Raw genomic sequence first — 20,709 nt, 5'->3', positions numbered from 1 at the left:
ATAGTGATAATAAAGACTAACATTTATTGAATACTTATCATATGTAGAGTACTGCTTTCCAAGCTTTATACTAGTTTATACCCAGTACAATCTCATCCAGTAGGTGCCATATTACAGGTGAGAATTTAAATAATTTGGCTAAAGTCACATAGGTAGTAAGTAGCAGAGCTAAAATGCAAACCAAGGACTAGCTGAAAATGAAACCCTCTGTAGACTACCAGACTATATTTAGATAAGCTACAAGATGCCTCCTTCACTGTCACACACAGTCAGTACATACGATTAAGGCTTCCCTCTGCTTTTTAAAACAGTTACCCCTTTGGATTATTACCTGTTTAAATAAAGCTCTATTTTCATTTGTGTTAAAATTGAGAGAAGTGATACTCTCTCATGAGGTGAGTGATACTTACTTTGATCTGGGAGTCTAAAACAGCCATTTTTTCCTGAATATTTCTACTTTGTAGATCTTAGGTCCTAGCATAAAACTTCAGCATCCTTCCCTAGACTCAATAAGCCATGAGACATAGGACAACGCCTGAAGGTTACCTGCAAGGATTATCTGGGGAGGTGAGATGTGCAGCGGTGAGAAGGAAGATGTCTGGCTCTGTTGGGCTTTCATGTCTGCCATCTGAGACATTCATGCTTACATGATTTGCAGTATACTTTAAATTAAGGGAGAAACCCAATCCTTAATTTGCTTCCAGAAGGTAATTTCCTGAGCTTTTAGAGAAATGTAGCAAATTGTCTCAAGAGCAGTGGGCATGGTGGCCACTAATTAGTAATTGTCTTAAGAAGTCAAATGAATAACTATCTCAATATTTCCACTACTGTCTCCTGCTATCTTCTTGACCAAACTAGGATAGCAAGATGAATGACGAAACTGAGGCCCATAGATGTCCAAGGTCACACCTTCAGTCTCTAAGAAAACAGAACCTAGGTTTCTTATCTCCAGTCAAAACTAATCTTCGATTCAGGGTGTTAATAGTGAAAGATGCCTTGCTGCAGAAAGAAGGAGGGAATCCTAATTAGTCAAGGTGTTTAGGAAACAGCATTCTCTATCATCCTTCAGAAATTAAAATGTACGTTTTGCATATTAAATTCTTTCCTAAATTCTGCTGTAAATTTTTAAGACTTGGTTTCACCCACAAATTCTGTACACTTTGATCACAAGTGGTTTTTTCTTTTTAAACACTTTTCAATATCCAGAGGCACTAGTATTTCTCAAAATCCATTTTAAGTAGTATACCACAAAGCAATTCGGAGGGAGTTCTGGAAATGCTTTTTATTAAAAATAATGGTCGAAATCATAATGATAGTAACTGACTTATTGGCATTTCATGTTCATACTACCTTACCTTGGAATACTACCTTACCTTGGAATACTACCATAATTTCACAACAGGTCTCTCCCTAGCTCTCTCTATCTGATTGATTCTCTGGACTCCTTCTATATGTGCCTTTTCTAAAGCACTTTCACTATGCCCTCCTGCCACTCTATCATCACCACAACATACACTATTCTTGGCATAAAATCCAACTTCTCAGTCTGGCATTTCAGTCTTTCTCTTTCTCCAGGTTCCCTCTCCACTGTTCTCCAAGACAAGCCCTGTGGTTGAAAATTTGGCACATTTTCTGATCCTCAAACTGGGCACAAACTTCCTCACTTCCCCACCTTTTCTCCTCTCTCCATTTGTGCGGGTGTGTTTCTCAATAGAGCATAGGTTCCTTTGGGAGCAGAGGCTGTGATCTGCTCATCATCACTTCCCACACAGAACCTGACCCTAGGTCTTACACCAAGGATCTTGTAACAACTTCAGCTGGCCACCTGCACTGCCTTCACCCTGTCTTACCATCTCTCAAACAACGAATGTCCACAACGAGAGTCACACCTGACCTGCGGTTTTATTTTTAGACTTTAACTATGGTGACAAAGTTTTATTATGAAGAAAGTTAGAAATAGGTAACTTCCTGGTGGCTCAGACAGTAAAGAGTCTGCCTGTGGTGTGGAAGACCTGGGTTCGATCCTTGGGTCAGGAGGATCTCCTGGAGAAGGAAATGGCAACCCAGTCCAGTATTCTTGCCTGGAAAATCCCATGGACGGAGGAGCCTGGCAGGCTACAGTCCATGGGTTTGCAAAGAGTTGGACACAACTGAGCGGCCTCACTTTCTTTCTTAGAAATATGTTAAGTGATTGTACTTAAGGGAAAAAAGCTATCTCTATTTTAATCTTTTTTTTAATTTAATTTTATTTTTAAACTTTACATAATTGTATTAGTTTGCCAAATATCAAAATGAATCCACTACAGGTCTTTTTAAAAAATTATTGAAATTCTAGACCTTCAAGCTCAAGTTTGTATGTTGATTGAAAGAACAACTTTAGGTCCCCTTGAGCTTGTGTCAAGTACATATTTTGCCTTCCATATAATTACATCTCCACCTTGTTACAGACGAAACTGTTTGCAGAGGGATCCATGGCTATGAAGACAGAGAGGCTGAGATTGGACAGTCTGTAGTCAAAGATCTGGCTTTGGGTTCCAGTTTCATAACTGACTTCTGAGTGACCTTGGGAAAAGCCACCTTCCCTTCTTGGGCAGCAGTTCCCTTGGCTGTAAAATAAGAAATGTAATATTTGAATTCACAGGGTTATTGTGGAAATTAACTGTGGTAATTGCTATAAAATACCTTGTAGATTCTAAGGGACTCTGTGAATGTTAGTTATTATTAAAGAAATATTCTGGGCATCTCCAAGTTTTTGTTGCTTGTCTGTTTGCATAAGGCAATACTAGAGGTATTTCCAACTACCCTTGAATAATTTCTGTCATGAAACGTATGATTCTCTTGCATGCGTGCATGCTCAGTTGCTTCAGTGGTATCCAACTCTGTGATCCAGTGGACCATACCCTGCCAGGCTCCTCTGTCCATGGGGTTTTCCCAGCAAGAATACTGGAGTGGATTGCCATGCCCTCCTCCAGGGCATCTTCCTGACCCAGGGCTCAAACTTATGTTTCCTGCATTGCAGGCAGATTCTTTACCACTGAGTTACCAGGGAGGCCTCTTAGGTCTGTACAAATGCTCCATGTTCCAGTTTTAATTCCGTCTATATTTACATGCAGCAGGCTCAACTTCTTAACCAAAAATTCTCCTTTTAGTGTTTGAAGTCTGCTGTTCAAACTTTTGACTCGATGAAGTATTATGGATAAACTTGCCATTTTAGACGCTGCTATCAACTTTGGACTTTCAACTACACACACACACACACACACACACCATTAGGTTTATTTCCTTTCTCTTTCCTTCCTTCTATCCCTCCTAGCTTTCTCTTCCATCCTTATTATTTTTTCTTTCCTCCAATTAAAGTCTAGAAATATTCACTTCAGAGAATATCACATGAATCTTTGCCCAGAGTGACTCTTATATTTCTCTCCTGCCTGAAACACTTGTAAAGCCTCACCATTTTCTCCAGAGCATTCAGATAATCTCTGGTAGATAAAATGGGCCCAACTCTGTGTTATTTACCAATTAAGTCCCAGAGCAGACTATGAAGTTAAGGCACAATCTACTATGCAGGGGACTTGATTACTGAAGAACATCCCCCAGGCATTCCATGACCTATAGAGGCAATACATTTTCTCTGATATGATGGGAATTATTGACTCACTGAACCAGAACGCTCTGAAAGTCCACGTAAAGACCCGTATTTCCAGAATGGATTGAAAAGCCAACAGTCTCTGGTTTCCTGCATACTCACAGTTTGTAGATTATTGATCTGATAATTAATCAACTCAGAATCCTCAGTATTAGCTCAATGTATGTGCAAAACCCCTTCATCAGACCTGAGTTGAAGAACACCCCAAATCTGCACCTCACAGAAGCTGCTTATAGTGCTCAACTGCTCAAATTATTTTTGTCTTTGAAGTGTAGCAGTTCAGCCTTCCTTAACACACACAAGGTCAAGGAAAGTAATACTGCCTAGGAAATAAGTAAATTGCCACAGACATACAATTATAAATAAGAAAGGCCTATAAAAACAATATAATCATGGAATTTTCAAGTTGAAATAAAATGCAATAAAATTGTTTACAATTTATTGCATATTAAGGCTAGCCTTGGAGGATTACAGACAAGGGTCCTTATAAATTTAAGTACATGTTTGTGTGTGTATGTGTGTATGTGCCTGGACTAAATTTTTTCCCAAAGAATTATTGTTGGAACTTGTTTCATTGAGAGTTGTCATGTCACAGCCTCTCAGGAAAGCATGTTCTCTAGTGACTAGCATTAGCCACATGGAATATTTTGTGGGGAAGTTCAGAACTTAATCTTATCCCTATCTGGCCTATTAGAATTGTCTTCTTTTTTTTTTTATTTTTTTTTTTTATTTATTTATTTATTTTTTTAATTCTTCCAATTTTATTTTATTTTTAAACTTTACATAATTGTATTAGTTTTGCCAAATAGAATTGTCTTCTAAACGTTGATATAAAGATCAATTCTGTTTCAAATGACTACTATCTCACGTATGTAGATGAAACAATACATCTTGCTCCTCTATTTCCATGGTCTTTCTGTCCCTCCCAGCCTCTCCAAATCGTCTTCCTATCTCACACTCTGATGCTGGTACTTCTGCTACAAGTAGAAATCTGAGTCAGCACCCACGCTCTGAACCATGGCTCTTCCTCTCACCTCTTCTTCTCTGGGAAGGTCCCTCTCTCTTCCCATATCCCTGTCTCCTTAGAGGGGTTCTATAACAGATTCCTTTGCTGAGATCTCAAGGATCACTTATATGAAGTGATCACTTTAATATTTGTGGAATAAATTAATGAATAGGTCCAGCCAGGAATCTACATTTTAAGGCTTTGCTCTCTGATGTATTCCATAGTACCTTCATGTTTTTAATACATGAAAGATTTAAAAGATTTATAAATTCACAGAGTTGGTTCTCTAGTGCTAGGATTTTAGCTTCAATGTAAGCAGTGAGATCTTAGTCCTGTGTCTTTGAATGGCACCTACTCAATCTATTTTTCCATCAAGGGTTTATAAGCACCACAAAGGCAATGACCTTTTCTCTACTTCTGTGTTTAACCCCCACAGCCCTCATTATATTACTCTGTTCAACAAATGCCAATGTCCAGCTCTTTCTGCTCCTTCAATCTCCAGATAATTTGATCGACTATAACAAAATGTTTTGCAGCTTACAACATGAAGTTGTTAAAGATTCTTTGTCAGGTAATTGATAAAAGAACATTCCAGCCTAAGCTTCACATCCACTGGCTCCAAGTTTATGCCACCTATACTTGTACACCTCATACCTAAAACACCATTAGCCTGTTAACATGAGACTATCACCATTGCAGATGAATGGTAATGCAGATCTCTGACCCTCCAAGCTGCCTGACAGTTCATGCCACCAGGGGATGTTCTGGGCCCCCTGATGCTGGAGTATTGGCATACTGGGGAACAGGATCTTGAGACGGAGTGGTCTCCAAGACCAGCACCGAGTGCCAGCCCCTAGTTCTCGCCTGGTTTTGATCATGGTCAGGACCATAATTATGCCTCAATACCTACATCTCATGGGCTTCCCAGGTGGTGCTATGTAAAGATCCTGCCTGCCAATGTAGGAGACGTGAGAGATGCAGGTTTGACCCCTGGGTTGGGAAGATCCCCTTGAGGAGGGCACGGCAACCCACTCCAGCATTTTTGCCTGGAGAATTCCCATGGACAGAGGAGCCTGGTGGTCTACATTTCACAGGGTCACAAAGAATTGGACACAACTGAAGCAACTTTAGAGAAGCCAATGGCACCCCACTCTAGTACTCTTGCCTGGAAAATCCCGTGGACGGAGGAGCCTGGTGGGCTGCAGTCCATGGAGTCACTAAGACTCGGACCCGACTGAGGGACTTCACTTTCACTTTTCACTTTCATGCATTGGAGAAGAAAATGGCAACCCACTCCAGTGTTCTTGCCTGGAGAATCCCAGGGACGGGGGAGCCTGGTGGGCTGCCATCTATGGGGTTGCACAGAGTCAGACACGACTGAAGCGACTTAGCAACAGTAGCAGCAGCAGAGAGTGTTATTAATAAGACAAAATAAGATTGAACACTTAATGCCGTTGCTTTTAAACCTACCCTTATGCAAAACCTAAATCCACCACCAGCATACAGTGCCCTCAGGGGATCATCAGCCCTCCATCAGACCTGTCAAAATTTTCCATAGTCAACAGAGAGCCGCACTTGTAAGCCCTGCCATCACATACGGTGAAGGTGGAGCAAAGCATCAGGTGGACCAGACGGTTTCCATTCTACAACCCATCAAGCCTGAACAATTAGAATAGATTTTGGAACCGCCTCCCATATGCACAGATAAAGCTGTAAACATGCCCTCTTGTTCTACTGATGGGAGCCTCAGGAGGCTGATAATCATTTGTCCCAAATAAACTTGTTTGAACTCTTGGTGGATTCCCTTTAGTTTTTCATTACCATTCTGGAAAAAAATGCAAATAATTAGGTGACAGCATGCCCTTCGGACATTATTAACTATATCACAATTATTACATGTAGTGTATTCTATGTGCATACAAGTCCCTTCAGGATAGTGCATATTCTCAACTCCAACCAAAAAAAAAAAAAAAACCAAAAAGAGAGGGAATTATTAACACCCACTCTTCAAGTGCTGTAAAACCAAATCTCAGATTGTGGAACTAAACATTTGTGGCTCTGGCGTCTATACAGGCTGGTTGGAGAATTCACTCACTATGGTGTTTGACACACTCATTCTCTCAGGTGAAATACTGCGGGCAAAACTGCATAATTTATTAGGCTTGTACGGCAAGGCGGAATAATTAGATCCTCTCCTTGTACAAGGCTACATTTTATGATGATCTTTTTAATGCTGTAATCTAAATTGAGGCTGGAGTTGAGGCATGGAGGGGGCTTGAAAGTGAACTAGTTGGGAGATGCTCTACATGAACTAACAGCTGTACTATTATGTCATCAAAAGTAGGATCCTATTCTTAAAGGCTTTCAAATCATCTGTATTATTAGGTAACAAGTACCTCAAATGTTTTAATAGCAAGAACATGATTATACATATCTATCTATCTATCTATATACACAATGTTGTGTTTTATTGTGAGTGGGCAGGAAAAGAAAAAGGTTAGAAGCCAGTAATGTCCTCCATGAACAGGTAGAAAAGAATTTCCAAATGTTGGCAAGAGGTGACAAAGTAAGAAAAAAAGCTCTGCCTTACCTTACAGTTCCTCCTGAGCCTTGAAACGATGGTTTAGAGAAAAGTAGCCAGTGTCACCAAAGACACAATTTGGAATAAGAATTTGAGATCCTTCTCAGGTGATCAAGGCAAAGAAGGCCGCGAACACACGGTGTCCAGGTGTGTGCTTAACTGGCTCGCTCGGTCCGTCCTCACTGTACCAGCATCTGAGCACTAAAGTGGGTCCGTCATTCTAGGAGATTTGCTTTTAAAGTGCCTCCCCTTAGAATGCTTTCCTTAGCATCCTGTTCTCCTTCAGTGATCAAGTGGTGCATGAGGATAGGGTTGTTTTCCCATTGGAGATTTGCTTCTTATTAAGTAGTCAGATGACCCATCTCAGGGGCCCAAGAAAGAACCATTGGAAGATAATTCTTCCTGCAGCCACTCTGGTTCTGCTTGGCTGCCACTCTGCCGCGTTGTTTCCTCCTTTGCACATTACTGAGAGGTTAAATTTTTACAAATCTTATAAGACATTTTTGTCTTTGAGCAGATAGAAGATAAGGAGGGCTCATACACCTGGCCCTCTCAGGATGGAAAACTCCATTTGAGAAACGAATTTGCCATCTTGAAGGCTGATCCATGAGCATATCTGGCCATGGAATTCAGGTGGGAGAATCAAGTTCAAAGAAAAGGTTATGAGAAACCTTTCCCATGAGATCTGGTCCCTTTCTCTTTGAGAGCAGACCAAAGTCAAATTCCTTCACTGTGTCTATTTTCTGAACTCAAGGGCCTAGAACTCCAGTTTTCATCACCCTCATTTCATTCTCTTCCTCTTCATTATCATGATCACAGAAAGAAACAAACGTAATTTTTATTCCCTAACATCGAGTAGAATAATTTGCCTTAAGCATAGTGTAAAAACTAAGGCTCACTTGTATTCTCTGTTTCCTTTGAACATCACATAATTGGTCCCTAGATTTCCCTGAAATCTTAGATTTTATTCTGAAAACCTTGCATTAGCTATGACTTTATCCTAAGGATCAACTCCCTTTAAGCCTCAATATCTATCCATTGCTTTTAGAAATGAAACTGTTTTTCCAAAGGCTCAGCATGCTGTCCTTTGGGCTTTTGCCATATCTTAGCAACCACTCTGTTGGGGAACCTTTCAAAAAAAACTAGGCTTCGGAGTCTGGGCACATATTAAAAGATATGTTGCAATAATAAACATTTTAGTTTCTTTGTTTAAACCAGCAATAACAGCTTTTAGTAACTGCTGAGGTCTTGCCCTTTGTTCTGATTAAAGAAAAGAGATTCTTTAAATTTAGTGTATTTCCAGGTTAATTTGCTCTTGCATTTAAGAAATCTCTACGTGATAGTTCAATATTAGATCCATATTCAGAAGAGATGTATGGTCTCAACTGAAGTTTTTTGTTATCTTTATGGAATTTCCTAATTTTCTTCAAGAATTATACATCCCCATTTTGAAAATCATTCCTTTCAAAGAAATCTAATGGCTTTATGAGGCCATTCACTTTAATCTCAGCATTCCTGCCAGACTGACAGAGGGAAAAGTATCAAATATTTTATAAGTGGATGAAAGAAGAAAACAAGGTCTAGTCATGTAGGATTCAATGCAGCATTTTCTTTTAGTCAATAATCCCTTTCCTAAAGGGAACCAGGGCCCCTTGGAGATGTGGCTGATTTTAGAATTGGGGTAGGAAATATACAAGATAAGCCTAGAGAATTTCACAGCTCTTAAAAATAGGAGGAAAATGAAGACTTGATGAAACTGGTAGACACAAAAACTTATAGAGCCCTTCTCGCATTTGTTGTTTCTCAAGTGTTTTAGCTCAAAATAATCAATATGCCCAAGTGGCATATTCTGAAGTGGCATGTTCTGAACCCTTTCATACTAAGTAAGTATTTGCTGACTGCAAATCAAAAAAATTATCATTTTGAAGTGTCATCTTCTCTTATTCTATGCAACAGCAACAAACCATTTCTCGATCAGATTGTAATATGCAACAAAAAGTGGATTTTATATAACAACTGGCAATGACCAGCTCGGTGATTGGACTGAGAAGAAGCTCCAAAGCACTTCCCAAAGCCAAACTTCCACCAAAAAAGGTCATGGTCATTGTTGGTCTGCTTCTGATCTGATCAACCACAGCTTTCTGAATCCCAGCGAAACCATTACATCTGAAAAGCATCAATGAGATGCTCAGAAAACTACAACACCTACAGCCAGAACTGGTCAACAGAAAGGACCCAGTTCTCCACGACAATGCCCAATCACATGTCACACAACCAAGGCTTCAAAAGTTGAACAAATTAGGCTATAAAGTTTTGCCTCATCCACCATACTCACCTGACCTCTCACCAACTGACTACCACTTCTTCAATATCTTGAGAACTTTTTGCAGGGAAAATCCTTCCACAACCAGAAGTAGTAAGAAAATACTTTCCAAGAGTTCCTCTAATCCTGAAACAAGGGTTTTTATGCAATAGGAATAAACTAACTTATTAATATTTTTCTTTGGTAAAAATGTGTTGAATGTAATGGTTCCTATTTTGATTAACAAAGATGTGTTTGAGCCTAGTTATAATGATTTAAAATTTACAATCCAAAACTGAAATTACTTTTTCACCAACCTCATAAATGAATACATAAATGTACGGAATAGACAAATCACCCATGCAGAACAATTCCACACAGCTTATGTGGATAGTCAGCCCCTTAGAAGGTAGAACATAACTCTTCATTCTTCAGATGTGTGTTGCTCATAGTGTATGCCCTCTTGGGGCATGAACAAGGGTCCATGAGCAAATTATGAACAAGGTACAAAGAGTACTTTTCCAGTTGATAAATCTTACCAATATTATCTCAGACATCAAAAATGATGTCATCTTGATTTCATGTACCTTTGATATAAAGTGATGAGAATGGCACTTTACCTCTGTGATCTTTCTCCAAAAGTGGGACACTCACATTCCCACTCTAATCATGAGAAAAACATCAGACAAATCCCAATTAAGAGACATTCTGCAAAGTTCCTGACCAGTAGCCTTCAAAGCTGTCAAGGTCAAAAATGTAAAGTCTGACTTTTTGTCACAGGGAAGAGGAACCTAAGAAGACATGATAAGTAAATGTAATGTGGTGTCCTGGATTGTATCCTAGAGAAAGAAAGTCAGAACTAAGGAAGTCTGAATACAGGTATAATGATGGATCAATATTGGTTCATTAATTGTGACAAATGTACTATACTGGCATTAGGTGTTAATGATGAGGGAAAAGTGTGTAGGATATATGGGAACTCTACCTTTGCAATTTTTCTATAAATCTAAAACTCTTATTTAATTTTTTAAAAACATCTACCTACTACTTCCCAGGCAATACCTAAGTGCATGTATAGACTGGTCTTCAAAAAATGTTTGCTAAATATATGAAAATAACATTTGTCCTTAGTCTCCATAAATTTACCATAGTGCATCAATTTCCATACAAGAGTTCTTCTTTTATTTAATAACTTTGAGAGTGGTATTAGAATATGAAAAAAGGAAATTCTATAGTGGAAAACTCAGAAGTAATTTTTTAGCAATGCATATTGACTTTACTCACAATTTCCATCACAATAGAACTTTTAAAATGAAAATATTAATGAGACTAAGTGTTTTATTTTCAAAATACTTTCACATGTATTTGCAATGTAAATTCCTTAAATAATAAATTGAAAAAGGCAAGGTAGGCATTACTCTGCATTTTGAACATCAAAAATCTTGAGGCAAAGATACAGTATATGATGTATTCAAGGTGGAAAAGAGCCTCATATCTACATATTGGCAATAATTAGGCTGTGAATTGAGCAAGCTGGCTAACTTTCCTGGGGTTAAGTTTCCCTGTTTGAAAAATGAAGGAAATTTCCATGGTAGAGGAAAGTTCCTGTTTAATACACCCCCTGTCCAACTCCAAACACATAGAACATAATAAATTTATTTATTTAAAAATAAATACAGATCTGTATTAAATATTAAGGAAAAAACCCAAGGACCAAAAAGGAAAGGAAATTACAGGTATAGGCAGAGGCTGAAGTCTCATGGTCACCAATGGGAAGAGACTAGTTGTATGTGGATTATCCAGCTAAAGTCCTCCAATGGGAACGTGTACTCCAAAATGAGCTCAGGCTGTGATAGAAATTAGAATATCCCATCTTGTCTGTCCAGGTGGCTTCCAGAAACATGATTCTTTCCCAAAGCCTGCCACCAAAGTCAAGTTTCTCATATAAGACTGATTTCCAGGCTGTTACTTGTACACACACTGAGAGTAGAGCTGAGACCTCCTGTGGATCCAGATGGCACAAGAGGCACAGGCTGAGGCCATCATGAGATGGCTTCCGGAAAAGGGTGCAGAAGGGAACTTTTCAAGAGATGAGTGAAACCAAAAAACTGGGTGAATTCCAATTCTAGAAAAAAAGAAATAATGAAAGAAATCTAAAAAGATCCTTAAAAATCAATATCCTTGAAATTCTCAAAGAAATAAGAGAGGAGAATGGGAAACTCGAGAGTAAGTCCAATACTAGGCTAACATAAACAAAGAAATTGAACCATGAAAGATAGAATTGAGGAAATTTCCTAGTATGGAAGCAAAGAGATAAAGTGATAGTAAGGAAAAGAGAAACTGAGCTGAAGGCCAAGAAGTATCAATATAAGCCTAATATGAATTTCATAAGAAAAATATAAAGAATTTGGGAGAAGGTCTAAAAGAGCTAAATAATGGCTGAAAATCTCCAAAGTTTCCAAAAGAGTCTTCCAATTAGGGAGACCCATGTTGTACACAGCAAGAGAAATAAAAAATACAGTCCACACATAGACTGTAAAACCCATGAGAAGAGATAAATTACCTAAAAAGAACAGCATCTGTTTGACAGCTCATTTTTTCATTAATAAAAGAATTCATTCAAAGTGTCATGGGAAAATAATTGTGAATATAGAATGTTATGCCTTCAAGAGTAAATGTGAAATGAAGACATCTTTAGACATTTAAGGACTAAGTTTATTACTATCAGATCCTCACTGCAAGAATTATTAAAGGCTATAATTCATCAAAAAGAATCATAAATTCAGAACTAAGGAGTGGGATTCAGGAAAGTTGGTGAGCAAAGAAGTTGAATATAGTGATGATAAAAACACATAGATGTTTACTGTAAATAATAAAGAAGAAAAATTTCTTTTATGTTTAAAACATGTTGGAATTAAAATTCTAAACATCAACAGTATAAAAACTGGGAATTAGGAGCTATGTACCTAACTAAGGAGCATGAGGTACACTAAGATCCTTCATGTATACTTGATTAGAAAATCAGTAATAGAATAAGTATATTGAAAATTTAAAGATAACCGCTAAAAGAAAAGAAATAAACTGTGTACCTTGCCAAATAGTATATGAAGGAAAAGAGCAAAAAAAAGAAAATTATAACAGTCCAATAAAGACTGTTAATAAAGAGGGAAGTAGAAGTAAACCTAAAGTAGCATAAAGAAAACACACAATAAGGTAGCAGAAATAAAATCCAAATATATATGGGGAAGCAAGTTTCAGAATAATATTTTGTATATAGCATTGATACGTTAATATATGTAATCAAGTCTACAAAACGCTTTAAACAGACAAAGAATCAAATTCATTAAATTCATGACAGTGGTTGTATGTTGGGTAAGGGGTCCCAGAAGACTCACCTTATCTATGATATATTAATTATTTGTATATTTAGAAAGAGATAATGCAAATATTAAATTTCAGGCTTAATTAGAGATGATAGAAACCCAGATATTATTAGATTTTTCTTTGTATGCCTTATGTTTTTCTATTTTTTTTTTACAAAAAGTGTTTAGGTTATTCCTTCTAAGTCTAATAATGTGTATATCTCTATATTATCTCAAAGCATCCAGTGAGCTAAAGGCAGAATCAAGACTAGCACAAAGGTTTCCTGATTTCAAGTCCATGATTCTTTCCTTTACACCAATATTCTAGATGTTCAGGTTACAATCAATTTTAGCTGCTCCCTTGAGTCCTTAGAGATGACTTTTGAAAGTTCGTACAAGCTTTGGGTTTTCATTACTTTTTCTTCTACTCTCAATGCTTAGATTGGCACCAATTTACCCTCAAGAGGTTCTTGTGAGCCTTAATTGAAGACCACAAAAGATAGCAAGATCTTTAAGTGAGTAGCTCTGAGTAATTTCCCAAGCAGATCACTCTGCAGAATTTCATTTTCAACATGAATGGTCACACTTCAAGCAATGAATGAGACGCATTGTTCAAGGGAAATGACGCACTCGATTCTGTAGTGCTGCTCAACAGTCCCAGTGCAGCTGAGCAGCAGTGCGTCAGCATTTTCGTTATAAACCCTAGGCAGGATGTAAGTGCCAGAGGCTTCTAAAATCAATTTGCTGAGTCACTGCCGAGAAGGACCCACAAGACTGTCACAAACATAAACACCAACCTCTTCAAGGATGTCTTTCTTTACTATGCTCATCCTCACACTGACCCTTGTATGATCTTGAATATTTTCCTTGTGTATGGAGCCTGCTAGCTTGACTATTATGGGTTCATATCAATAGACTCTTAGCTCTCTTACTTTTTCTCTACAATTAGAGAAAATTTGGGGGTAGGTGGAAGGTCTTTTGTTTATCATGATTATTATCCATAGAGAATCAGATTATTGTTGCATGCCATAGTTTTTAGAAGTAGAATAGCTGAATGAGAAAGGTAATCAATCATCTAATATGTGATCATGCACTTTAATAATGAAAACTCTCTCTTTATGGCACTGGATTCACTCCCAGATTAGAAAATTAGTTGGAGCACATAATAGGCCTTTTTTTTTTTCCCCTGGAGTGGGTACATGGTAGAAGACAAAATCTATGTGAAACATCAAATTCATAAACTAGTATCTTCTGACTCTGGAATGCTGTACATTTCCTTCTGGGTGTCTAAAGCCAAACCATCATTCATCATTAGTAGAACTCTACCAGAGCAGACTTCCCCATTTGCTCATTCCTTCTCTGTTGTCTCTGAACTCATTCTATATTTATGTTCACATACTGTTGAAGCCTAGCTTGAAGGATTTTGAGCATTACCTTGCTAGTGTGTGAAATGAGTATGGTACTTTTGAACATTCTTTGGCATTGCCTTTCTTTGGAACTGGAATGAAATCTGACCATTCCAGTCCTCTGGCCACTGCCAAGTCTTCCAAATTTGCTGGTATATAAAGTGCAGCATTTTAACAGCATCATCTTTTAGGATTTGATATAACTCTGCTGGAATTCCATCACCTCCACTAGCTTTGTTTGTAGCAATGGTTCCTAAGTCCCACTTGACTTCACACTCCAGGATGTCTTGCTCTAGGTGAGTGACCACACCATCATGGTCATCCATGATGTAGAAAGGCTGTCAATTCCACCTTCACCACATTTTTGTGTGTGTGCCCAGAAGAATATTATAAAGCTCCTTGTGCTGGAGAACACTTGAAGAAATGGACTATTTTTGTGCAAAGAGAAAAAAAAAATAGATAACTAACAAAGATCTTCTGTATAGCACAGGGAACTCTGCTCAATATTCTGTACTAAGGCATTTCTTCTTTGTATTCTTGCCACCTCTTATTAATCTCTTCTGCTTCTGTTAGGTCCTTGCTGTTTCTGTCGTTTGTTGTGGCCATCTTTGCATGAAATATTCCTTTGGTACCTCCAATTTTCTTGAAGAGATCGCTTGTCTTTCCTATTCTTTTGTTTTCCTCTATTTCTTTGCATTGTTCACTTAAGATTTTCTTATCTCTCCTTGCTCTTCTTTGGAACTCTGCTTTCAGTTGGGTATATCTTTCCCTTTCTCTTTTGCTTTTCACTTCTCTTCTTTTCTCAGCTATTAGTAAGGCCTCCTCAAGACAACCACTTTGCCTCCTTCATTTCTTGTAGATGATTTTGGTCACCATATCTTGTGCAATGTTACAAACCTCTGTCCCTAGTTCTTCAGGCACTCTGTCTACCAGATCTAGTCTCTTGAAGCATAGCCCTTATTAATAAGTTGCTTTGGTCTGTGATTTATTTAGGGATATTAGTTCTGTTTGCCAAGAAGCTTCTTGTTTCAGAGGCTGAAACACAGTTTAAGAACAGTGATGACAACTTATGAGGCACTAGAGAATTAACCACACATTTATTTTATATTGGAATTTGGTGGGCTAACAATATTGTGCTTGTTTCGGGTGTCCAGCAGAGTGATTCATTTGTACATATACATATATTGCTATCTATTCTTTTTCAAATTCTGTTCCCATTTAGGTTATTACAGAATATTGAGAATTCCCTATGCTATACAGAAGCTCTTTGTTAGTTATCTATTCAATTTATTTTTATTAAATCTTTGTTTGTATTGCAGTTCAGTTCAGTTCAGTCAATCAGCAGTGTCTGCCTCTTTGCAACTCCATGGACTGCAGCATGCCAGGCCTCCATGGCCATCACCAACTCCCGGAGTTTACCCAAATTCATGTCCATTGAGTCGGTGATGCCACCCAACCATCTCATCCTCTGTTGTCCCCTTCTCCTCCCACCTTCAATCTTTCCCAGCATCTAGGTCTTTTCCAATGAATCAGTTCTTCGAATCGGGTGGCCAAAGTAGTGGAGTTTTAGCTCCAGCATCAGTCCTTCCAATAAATATTCAGGACTGATTTCCTTTAGGATGGACTGGTTGGATCTACTTGCTGTCCAAGGGACTCTCAAGAGTCTTCTCCAACACCACAGTTCAAAAGCATCAATTCTTTGGTGCTCAGCTTTCTTTATAGTTCAACTCTCATATCCATACATGACTACCAGAAAAACCATAGCTTTGACTAGAAGGACCTTTGTTGGTAAAGTAATGTCTCTGCTTTTTAATATGCTGTCTAGGTTGGTCATAACTTTCTTTCCAAGGAGCAAGCATCTTTTAATTTCATGGCTGCAGTCACCATCTGCAGTGATTTTGGAGCCCCCAAAATAAAGTCAGTCACTGTTTCCACTGTTTCCCCATTCATTTGCCATGAAGTGATGGGACCAGATGCTATGATCTTCGTTTTCTGAATGTTGAGTTTTAAGCCAACTTTTTCACTCTCCTCTTTCACTTTCATCAAGAGGCTTTTTAGTTCCTCTTCACTTTCTGCCATAAGGGTGGTGTCATCTGCATATCTGAGGTTATTGATATTTCTCCCAGCAATCTTGATTCCAGCTTGTGCTTCATCCAGCCCAGCATTTCTCATGATGTACTCTGCATATAAGTTAAATAAGCAGGGTGACAACATACAGCCTTGACGTCCTCCTTTTCCTATTTGGAACCAGTCTGTTGTTCCATGTCCAGTTCTAACTGTTGCTTCCTGATCTGTATACAGATTTCTCAAGAGGCAGGTCATGTGGTCTGGTATTCCCATCTCTTTCAGAATTTTCCACAGTTTATGGTGATCCACACAGTCAAAGGCTTTGGCATAGTCAAGAAAGCAGAAATAGATGTTTTTCTGGAACTCGCTTTTTTGATGATCCAGCAGATGTTGGCAATTTGATTTTTGGTTCCTCTGCCTTTTCTAAATCCAGCTTGAACATCTGGAAGTTCATGGTTCAAGTACTGTTGAAGCCTGGCTTGGAGAATTTTGAGCATTACTTTATTAGTGTGCAAGGTGATTGTAATTGTACAGTAGTTTGAGCATTCTTAGGCTTTGCCTTTCTTTGGGATTGGAATGAAAACTGACCTTTTTTGTATTCCGGTATAGTCAATTGGTGCCTTTGAATTGTGGTGCTGGAGAAGACTACTGAAAGTCCCTGGGACAGCAAAGAGGTCTAATAAGCCAATCTTAAGGGAGATCAACCCTGAATATTCACTGGAAGGATTTATGCTGAAGCTGAAGCTCCAGTATTTTGGTCATCTGATGCACACAGATGACTCATTGGAAAAGTCATTGATGCTGGGTAAGACTGACGGCAGAAGGAGAAGAAAACGTCAGAGGATAAGATGGCTGAATGGCATCACCAGTACCATGACCATGAACTTGGGCAAACTCTGGGAGATGGTGAGGGACAGGGAGGCCTGCCATGCTATAGTCCATGGGGTCACAGAGTCTGACACCACTGGGCAAATGAGCAACAATAGCATAGTCAATTAACAATGCTGTGATAGTTTAGGTGGGCAGCAAAGGGATTCAGCCATACATATACGTATATCCCTTCTCCCCCAAACTCCCTCCCATCTACACTTCCATATAACATTGAGCAGAGTACCCTGTGTAATACAGTATGTCCTTGTTGCTTATCCATTTTAAATACGACAGGGTGTACCTGTCCATCCCAAACTTCATAAATGTCCCTTCCCTCCATTCTTCCCATGGAAACCATAAATTTGTTCTCTAAGTCTGTGAGTCTGTTTCTGTTTTGTAAATAAGTCCATTTGCATCATGTCTTTTGATTGCTGGGTGATAAGTCATGGGGCATGAACTCCTCCTCTGTTGGGAGAAGATATCAGCTCCACTCCTCTGGATCAGGCCCAGTGAGTTGGGGCTCAGAGCACCCTCAGGTTATTTATATTCATGCTTCTCCACTGTTCTGCAAAGGTAGCAGTTTGTTTTAAGAGATATTGCTCAAAATTACCTTAAGATTGACAAACTCAAAGCAAATTTTGACTTAGAGGGAGAATCTAAAGGACTATTAGCAACAGCTGTAAAACCTCCCCTTATTGAGTAGTGTCTCCTGCACTTCAGAGAATTGCAGCTTTAGAGAGTGAAGGTCCTTCAGTTCAGGAGCTTTAAAGTTCTTTTAACTGTTATCTGTAAGAAGACCTCCATCTCACATTGCAAAATAGTGCATACACATGATTCAATGACAGAAGAGAATGAGAATGAAACAAAAATTTCTGGAAGTGCTAACTACGGTAGGTGGATCAATTGATACTACACGTCCTATTGTATCTTACTGTATCTTATCCTATGTTATTCTATTACATTACAACTCATTTTTAATGTTGAATTTATGTCTCAAATATAGAAATTACTTTCTCCACATAACAAATAAGAATTTTTTATTCCTATGTCATTCAGTACTTGAGTCAACCTTTTTTGTGATCCTCTCTCTGATCAGTAAAAAGTTCCTTGGAATATTTGATAGGATCCTCTCTCTCCATGACTTCTGTGCTCCAGTGTGCTTTGGAGCTTTTCTGGTTGTCCTGGATTGTGGTGACAGCCACAGTTCTTGCTCACCGTGAACAGTTGCAGCTGGACATCTCTGCGGGCTTTCTGAGAGGCCACGGATGGCTTCCCCTCAATAAACCCCACCTCCTCCTCCCATCCCCAGTTTCAACTAGAAAAGAACCACTTAAAATAGTATCAGAAACATAAAATATTGGGGAAATTTTGACAAAATGTGTGCAAAAGTTACACATTGAAAACTATGAAAGATTCCTGAAAGACATTTTAAAAAGCTTAAATAAACGTGTTCATGGGGGAAGCAATTTTCTCAAATTCTTCTCTAGATTCAATGCAATTGCCATCAAAATCTCACTAGTACTTTTGTAGAAATTGGTAAATTGATTCTAAAATTCCTAGGGCAATACAGAGAACCTACAAGAACCAAGACAACTTTGAAAAAGAACGAAGCTGGATGGCTAACACTACCTGATTTTAAGACTTATTGTAAAGCTATAGTGATTTAAAAAAATGCATTATTGGCATAAAGATAGATAAATATTCCAAAGAATAGAAAAGAGTCCAGAAATAAATTGCCACATATATGGGCAACTTATTTTCTTCAAAAGTGCAAAATTCAGTACAGAAAGGTGCTACAAAAGGTGCTGGAACAATAACAGGCGAATTTGGCTTGGAACACAGGGAAGCAGGGCAAAGGCTGATAGGGTTCTGCCAAGAAAATGCACTGGTCATAGCAAACACCCTCTTCCAACAACACAAGGGAAGACTCTACACATGGACATCACCAGATGGTCAACACCGAAATCAGACTGATTATATTCTTTGCAGCAAAAGATGGAGAAGCTCTATACAGGCAACAAAAACAAGACCGGGAGCTGACTGTGGCTCAGATCATGAACTCCTTATTACCAAATTCAGACTTAAATTGAAGAAAGCAGGGAAAACCACTAGACCATTCAGGTATGACCTAAATCAAATCCCTTATGATTATACAGTGGAAGTGAGAAATAGATTTAAGGGCCTAGATCTGATAGATAGACTACCTGATGAACTATGGAATGAGGTTCGTGACATTGTACAGGAGACAGGGATCAAGACCATCCCCATGGAAAAGAAATGCAAAAAAGCAAAATGGCTGTCTGGGGAGGCCTTACAAATAGCTGTGAAAAGAAGAGAAGTGAAAAGCAAAGGAGAAAAGGAAAGATATAAGCATCTGAATGCAGAGTTCCAAAGAATAGCAAGAAGAGATAAGAAAGCCTTCTTCAGTGATCAATGAAAAGAAACAGAGGAAAACAACAGAATGGGAAAGACTAGAGATCTCTTCAAGAAAATTAGAGACACCAAGGGAACATTTCATGAAAAGATGGGCTTGATAAAGGACAGAAATGGTATGGACCTAACAGAAGCAGAAGATATTAGGAAGAGGTGGCAAGAATACACAGAAGAACTGTACAAAAAAGAGCTTCACAACCCAGATAATCATGATGGTGTGATCACTCACCTAGAGCCAGACATCCTGGAATGTGAAGTCAAGTGGGCCTTAGAAAGCATCACTATGAACAAAGCTAGTGGAGGTGATGGAATTCCAGTTGAGCTATTTCAAATCCTGAAAGACGATGCTGTGAAAGTGCTGCACTCCATATGCCAACAAATTTGGAAAACTCAGCAGTGGCCACAGGACTGGAAAAGGTCAGTTTTCATTCCAATCCCAAAGAAAGGCAATGCCAAAGAATGCTCAAACTACCACACAATTGCACTCATCTCACGCTAGTAAAGTAATGCTCAAAATTCTCCAAGCCAGGTTTCAGCAATATGTGAACTGTGAACTTCCAGATGTTCAAGCTGGTTTTAGAAAAGGCAGAGGAACCAGAAATCAAATTGCCAACATCCACTGGATCATTGAAAAAGCAAGAGTTCTGGAAAAACATCTATTTCTGCTTTATTGACTATGCCAAAGCCTTTGACTGTGTGGATCACAATAAACTGTGGAAAATTCTGAAAGAGATGGGAATACCAGACCACATGACCTGCCTCTTGAGAAATTTGTATGCAGGTCAGGAAGCAACAGTTAGAACTGGACATGGAACAACAGACTGGTTCCAAATAGGAAAAGAAGTACGTCAAGCCTGTATATTGTCACCCTGCTCATTTAACTTCTATGCAGAGTACATCATGAGAAACGCTGGGCTGGAAGAAGCACAAGCTGGAATCAAGATTGCCGGGAGAAATATCAATAACCTCAGATATGCAGATGACACCACCCTTATGGCAGAAAGTGAAGAGGAACTAAAAAGCCTCTTGATGAAGG

The 20,709-nt window shown here is 38.7% G+C and overlaps 1 protein-coding gene across 1 annotated transcript in view; it reads right to left on the bottom strand.

Moving 5' to 3' along the window:
* The window catches only part of SLC14A2 (solute carrier family 14 member 2), a 508,248-nt gene extending 500,662 nt beyond the window's left edge, over positions 1 to 7,586 (bottom strand). Inside the window, exon 1 of the mRNA XM_061400049.1 lies at positions 7,243 to 7,586. The gene's annotated coding sequence lies outside the window, so the exon portion shown is untranslated. The remainder of the gene's footprint in view (positions 1 to 7,242) is intronic.
* Positions 7,587 to 20,709: the final 13,123 nt, after the last annotated feature.

This window comes from Bos javanicus, chromosome 24, assembly GCF_032452875.1.
Source record: "Bos javanicus breed banteng chromosome 24, ARS-OSU_banteng_1.0, whole genome shotgun sequence".
NCBI classification, from domain to species: domain Eukaryota; kingdom Metazoa; phylum Chordata; class Mammalia; order Artiodactyla; family Bovidae; genus Bos; species Bos javanicus.
Note: the sequence above shows the minus strand (reverse complement) of the source record. Positions and strands in the feature narration are given on the sequence as shown.